We start from the raw sequence: 7,343 nt of genomic DNA, 5'->3' as shown, positions 1-7,343 counted from the left end.
ACCCTGGCCTTGAAAAGTTGCTCTTTATGGGATGCAATGAGGTGTGAGTTCAATCTCCATCCCCACGTGCGTCTTGTCATTTTCTGTGCCACGATTACCAGTTGTGCCAGACGCCATCGACTGGGCTGGTGGGACTGACATGGTTCTCAGGGGAAAGCTGCCATCCAAAGGTCCTTACAAACTCATGTGAGGCATGGGCTTCCTCTAGACAGTGTTTGCTTTTTGTTTGTTTGTTTTTGTTTTGTTTGTGTGTTTGTTTTGGTTGCGATGGAAACTGATGAACCCTGGTACTGGTGTGGTACCTTCGCCAGCACAGTTTATCTCGGTTGCCGTTGATTAAGGGAGACAAAAGGCGTTTCCCTTTCTTCTTACATGCTGAGACTCGTGACCCAAACTTACTGACTGCAAACTTACTCTGCGTGCTCCAAAAGAGGGGGGAGCCAAGAAGAGGGGAAGGGGCATTCTGTGATTTTTTTTTTCTGGTGCTCAAAGAATCAAATGCAGCCAATTTAACTTCATCAAATCACTGACAACCAGGGCTGATACAGAAGATGGAAAATATGCAAGGCCAGAGAGGAGCCAAAATCCTACAGTTTCTATCAGGATTAAAGCCAGATGTTTCACTGACTGTACACATTTGATAAAAAAAACCCACAACGATAAGGGCTTCCTTCTCCCCGGCATCTGTGGAGGGTAGGTTCCATTCATCAGTGCATGGCCCATGTAGCTGTCCTCCAGGCCAACGGAGTAACGTTTAATTCAGTCCCGGGCTTCTCTCGGAAGCAACTGCGCTCCCTTTGTGTGTGAGCTCTATGTTGTTGTGGCTTGAACAGATCTGTTTACACTATACTTGCTATGGCAACATTTATCTGATATGGACAAAAGGCATTTTGATTCCTGAATTAATAACACTTGACTCAAGCCTATGATTCATGAAAAGGTATTCAAAGTGTTTAAATGAAAGCAATGTTTTCTCTGAAGCCAATTAATAAAGAAGCAGACCTTTGCTACAGTCATCTAAATATGCTCATGGAAGGATTGCCATGCTCTGGAAGCCAGGAGGCTTTCGCTGCTGTGAGTGACTGGGGACAGACAGAAAGGAATGTATGTCCTGTGGGCATGGGCTTCCAACCATCATCCAGGTAGGTGACATGTTTTAAGTGAGACATGCAGAGGTGGCCCTCGTTCAGTCTGACAAGTCTGACCCCAGCTGTGAAGTGCGAGAGGGGTCCCTGAACACAGAAATAGATGTCCGAGCTCCTCCTCCAGCCTTCAAGAGCTCAGGGCTGGCATTGGCCCAGGTCTACCTGTCCCTAAGCTGCTGCCTCACCAGGGCTGTGACTTGATTTGACTCTAAGATCTTTTCTGGAGAGCAGATGGAGCCCCAGAGCCCCAGGTAAATGGTTTCCTCTCCTTCCCCCGGCAGATCGCAAACAGAGTTTCCCTTTCTTTCTTCCATTGAAAAATTGCCAAAATCCACTCCATACTGTACAACTAACCTCCAAACAGGCATTGGAGAATGATGTTAATTTAAACTTCTGCCTTATTAAGTAACAAAACCCAGAAATAATGTGATCAAAGCCAAAAGACACAAACTTCTGCCATCTTTCTTGAGATAAAAGAAGTAGAACACCCATTAAATGAAGGAGACTCGGACACTTAATAAAAATGGCTAATTGGGTGTTGGAGTAACTTCGCATTTTGCCTCGAGAGCGGCAGGGCACTAAAGGCTAGCCTGCCTGCCCTTTCCTCTTGCTCCTTCCTGCTGTGGTTTAGGCCTTCACATCATTGCTTTGTCTGTTCCCTTCTTCATGTGCCAGCAACCGCTATTCTCGGGGAGTGGAGAAAGAGATTGTTGACCAGGTCCAGGCACTGCAAGCCTATAGCAGTGATGGAGGACAGAACGAGAGTAAGTGAAGTTCTTAGACAAAATAGTTAGCAAAGAGTGAACATCACAAGGAGATGGGATGCTTCCTGACTGTCGTTCTCAGCACAGTCCTGACATGCCTGTGATGTCTCCCTTGGAAGGGACTTCTTCTTTGAGGGTGCTATTATGGTCTTTTTTTTTTTTTAGGTCTTAGTTCAGCATATCTCTCTCTCTCTCTCTCTCTCTCTCTCTCTCCCTTTCTTTCTCTCTCCCTCTCTCTCTCCTTTATTGTTCTTTATGACTTTGAATCTGCAAATGCTTTTTGGAAAACACCTTTTAAATGCCAGTATACCAAAACAAAAAAGCCACAGTGTTCATCCACACAAAGCCCACAATCTAGTAAAAGCAAGGCAAATATGCACGTAACTACTCCCCTCAGGACAAAGCAATGACTTCCAAGCTGCGTGAACAAGTCATTTGAGCGATGACTTGAAAAAGCAGGTGCTGTGAACCCACCCCAGCTCTGTCAACTGGGGTAGGAGGGTGAGTTCAAATGATGTTTAAGCATCTCCTCAAATTGGTTGCACTGAAGAACAAAAACTGGGGACTATTGATAATGAGATGGGGACATTGGATTTCAACGGCAGGCCCAAGACTCCCAGAGCAGGACCAAGCTTTACCGGGTTTGGGATTTTGAGCTTTTCATATGGCACCCAGCCCCTGGTCTAGGTTCCTGTGTAATGGAGGGAATAATACATTCTCTAATGAGCTCTGGGCACTTTAAATGAAATAGAACGTGACAGAGCAACCCTTGGGTTGCTTTGTAGATAATTGATGCGCTGAAATAGTTGTCATCAGCCTCCCTCTCCAAAGACTGCAGTGATAAAACCTACTAAGCAAAATGCGCTCCACTGACTTCCCTTCGGCCTCTTTTTCTTTGAGTGAGAAAATGTTTAAGGAAAAACTTGACTACGTTTTCCATTTTTTTAAAAAAAACTCTATTTTTAATGACTGGATTCTATTTTGTTTTCATTTGTTGTATATTGGTGCTTTGTTTTGTTGTTGGTTTTTAGACATTTGTATGATGAGAGAAAAACTCATTGCTAGAGGCTCACCATGCACACACTGGCAAGCAGGACATCCTACACAAGAGCTAAATAAAAGTCCTGGGATCGAGCCCAACACTTTCAGCTTCCACCTCTGAAACTTTGTACCCAGAAAAGGCAAGTCCCTTGTCCAACATCACAGAAACAACTAGAGGCAGAGGTAAAGCAAATTCTAGTGAAATGGGATTCTTAACTCTTCCCTCTGAAGGTCTAACCAGGTCATGTGCCCCAAGAATCATGAAGGCTATGGGGAATGAGTCAAAAGTGAAGTCAGCTTTTATCTCTGTTACACCAATTCCTAGTACAATTTCACATATAAAAATAAGTGAAAACCCTGAGGAGACAGCCCTCCGCACTCATTGCACTCGGAATTCCTACCTTTTCCACCGTTCATAGTGACCATTGTTGGAAAACAACGCAACGATTTTTGTCTTTCTATTGGAGCCTAGACTTTGCCATTGTCGTTTTCATCCAATTACCCTCCTCCACCATGGCATGCTGTCAGTGAACGGCAGAAATAATTGAATATGGTGACATCACTTTGATTTGTGACTATGAGGATATAGGGGACAGTGAAGCCAAAGAAAGGCCAACGCAAGCTTTTTCTGATGCAGTTATAGATCTGAGTCTAAGTATTGAATATTAATGATCAGAAATAGTTTAAACCTGCTTGCAATTAGGAAGCTAACTGTGTTTCTAGACTGCATCTCATATGTATCTCTAGCTAACCTATGACTTTCTAAGTAGACCAGCCTGCCCTTGAACTCACAGAGCTCTGGGATTAAAGAGTGTGACACCACACCCAGCATATTAACTCCCATTTATACTTCCCCCATACGACTGCTGTAATAGTAACCACAACATGTAATTAGGATAAAAGACAGATGCCTCTGGGTTGCTACTTTTCCACCTAGTGCCATTTTACAAATAGCAATTTTATCTAAGAATATAATGGTCCCATTTAGCTATGCATTCATCTTTCTTGAAGATCAGAGATAGATGCTATGTGACAGTGTGATGGTTAAAAGGCTATGAGCAGAAACTACAGAGAAAGACCCCTAAGACAAGAGTGGGAACACCTATTGTCTGAATGTTGATATGGTTACAGTGTATGTCATCTTGAGAGCATTGGGATAAGTTACCTTCTGTGGATGGCGAAGGACGAAACTTAAGCCTCAAAAGTTTTGAGCTTAACATTAAGAATCTTCCATACCACCCTGGGAGCTTCTCTCCAAATGTACTTTCGAAAATGGACAAGCAACCCCCTAATGCATCCTTGTGTTTGTTCTTGAGGTGACTGCTTGGTTTGTTTTTCAATAGCTGTTACGAGCAACCAAGCAAAATTCATAGCTTAGACTCTGGGCAAGGCAAAGTACTATAAATGAAGCTAAGCTTAAAAGCATTTCCTATGTAACAGGAAACATTATCTGCCAGAAATCTGCCCAAGAAAGCTCGCTCAGGAGAGATTTCCTGACTTTTTAATGTTTTTCCAGCCCGAACGTTTGGAAAGTGCACATGAACAGTAAAGCACACGGGCAGTTATCCAAAGAGAATCATTTCGATTTGCCCCACACTGTACGAGAAGCAGCGCTGAGTATGTGTTGTCACTGATTCTGTATTCCCAAGTCCACTCAATCAGAGAAAGTTCAAATTCAAACCATTTCCAAGAAGGAATTATCGTATATGAAAAGTCCATTGAAGGCTCCCAGCTAACTGTGAGATCAGTTAGGGGCCCGCCGTACAATTGTCACATTAACTGACATCCATACCTGCCACCTCTTTGCTTAGCTTTTGTATCTGTTCCCTTAGGTAGTCTAGACCGAAAGGCATAAAACCACGTGGCCTCCATTGGGACTTGCCAAAGCCATGAGGAAACATAGGAAGTGTGCGCTGAACGCATGTGTCAGTTACAGAAAGCAGCAAACTTGAACACTGCATGGTTTTTGAAACTCTGAAGTTGGACGATGAACAGGGTGGGGAAAAACATTGAGAGCATTTCCCCGAGGGCTCTAAACCGTGGCATCAGGAAGCTGGGGCTAGGAAATCTGCTCAATGAGATACTGGCAACTAGAGGAGATCAGGTGGATCGCAGCAATCCCTAATCAGAGGCACAAGCAGAAAGGCTGGCAAGCCTACATGCTAACCTAAGTACCAGAGGCGTTTAGATAGCCTCAGTGTCTACCTCCACTAGGAAGAAACGTGTCCAGCCTGTACTGATGGTGATGGACAGGCAGATGATAACTTAGCTGGAAATATTTCTACGTTTCCCTTGTAGGCTGTACTCTTCACTAAGATACAGATGCACAATACGTTCTGGTGGTTAAACCAAGGAGAGCAAGTGTCATTCAAAGCTTCTCACGGACAGTGTCCAAACCCGAGGCGTTTTCTATCAAAGACATATCAGAACTCCTTTGCCCATTGAGAGGAGGACTTCCCCCAAAACCTGCAGCCAGGGGCTTTTATTGGAGAGCCATAACTAAGAAAGGGACCCTGTGATGAGAAGTCAGCTCTAACCTCATAGGAAATGTGTAATTTGTTTGAGTTCATGGCAGTAGCTCACGGCACCCCTGTTTCTACTTTTATGAACCTATGAAGAATTTAAAGACAGCTTGGAAAACAGTGGGCCTGGGGAATCACAGAGGAGACAGAAGGGAAAGAAATGGTGTTCATACTGATAGTCAAGCTTTGACGATACACTCTGCCAAGCAGCTCCTGCACTTACCTAAGTTATCAGTTTCACTGCTGCCCAAAGTTGATACTTCAGTGTATAATCTCCCCAGAGCACAAGGCCACGTGCATCCTTCACAGCCACACACCTCTTCCTGCCACTACTAGGAAGGCCCTTGCTTTCTTCCACACATGGTGAAATATTGCATGTTCTTAATAGCTAGTTCCAGGACAGGAACCAAAAGCTACGGAGAAACCCTGTCTCAAAAATAAATAAATAAATAAATAGAGGCAGTTTGAATCCTAGCTCCTACTAGAGGCTTCCCTCACGCCAGATGTCCTTCCATCCTCTCTGCATCGTCTGAATTTAGTTGTCCTAACAGGACTTTTGCGTTGTTGTTTTACTTAGTTCCTTGCTTTATGCTGTGGTGTTAAACTGTAGTGTTGTTTAATCATTTTCTTAAGTGTGCCTGAGACAAATCACCCATGCACACACACAAAAGAAATAAAATTTTAAAATTCTAATGAAAGATTTCTAAAATTCGGAAGGAAATTCTACATGTAGAAGAAATAAAAAACAAAATACCAAACAAACTTGCATTCTATTTCATACTGGCTTTCCCTTCAATTTTCTCCTCTAAATATATAAATGTCTCTAAAGTTTTAGGTCTGTGGCTCATAAGAAATCTTCATTATTTGCTATTTAAAGCATTAATGTGACGTAAAGGCTATCAGATACTAATAAATTTAGTATGTCCAACTTGGGACGCCGTGAGAAGAAATTTCGAGTAAATTTTCAAGTTCCCAGTCCATTTTCACACCTCTCGCCATCAGTGTGCAGAACACGGTTATTACGTGCTGCTGAGAACCCCTGGTGTGTGAATCCACGGATGGATGCAGCATTGAAGGCAAGGTCTGTGTCTGGAAATGGGCACTGCACCCTGGAACTACCCAGTGAGGTCCTGGAGCACAGGAAACAACATATCCTATTGAGCTTCAGTTCAAGGTGTCCTAAGATTTACCTGTGGGGGTAAGGCTTCCTAGAGCCTTTCTTTTATAGGTTTACCACTTATGAATAGACAGTAAAATACTGACAGATGATGAGACGGTATCTCATCATCAGGTATCAGATACCTGATAAAATAAATACTCTAGCCACAGGAGAATGTGCGGATAGAAGTATCAGTGACTCATGCAGTAAAACTTAGTGAGTGATAGTGTAGGAATCAGTCTTTAATCTGCAGTGTTGAAACTATTTCCTTATAAAATACCATCCTGTTTTTAAAAGAAAAAGAATGCCCTAAGACCAAACGGCTAACATTTAATTGTCAATAGCATCTCTGACCCATGTCTCAAAGACGAGGGCCCTAGGCTCCTTATGAGTCAGCAGCATTGGCTCCCTGTGAATGATGCTCATGACTCTCTTGCTGAGGAGTTATTGAATCCCCTGGAGGCCCCATTCTCCAGGCCTCACAAGTTTCTTTGTTGGCTTCATTTTGGAAATGACCTGGGATCCCCACAGTGTGGCTTTGTGTGTGACACACGCGGGTCACAAGTACCCCTGCTCACATAAGATGTGGATCTAATTAAAACCCAACTAGATACTAATGTGAAAGTGGGCATGAAATATTCAAATATGACTTAGGCAAATTATCATTAATGAATTTCTGGATTATTTTCTCATTTTGTTCCAGAAAGAAACT

The sequence above is a fragment of the Microtus oregoni genome, unplaced genomic scaffold (assembly GCF_018167655.1).
Source record: "Microtus oregoni isolate MIOR12 unplaced genomic scaffold, Mior012 000005F_ref0000423, whole genome shotgun sequence".
NCBI classification, from domain to species: domain Eukaryota; kingdom Metazoa; phylum Chordata; class Mammalia; order Rodentia; family Cricetidae; genus Microtus; species Microtus oregoni.
This window is presented reverse-complemented; position numbering follows the sequence as displayed.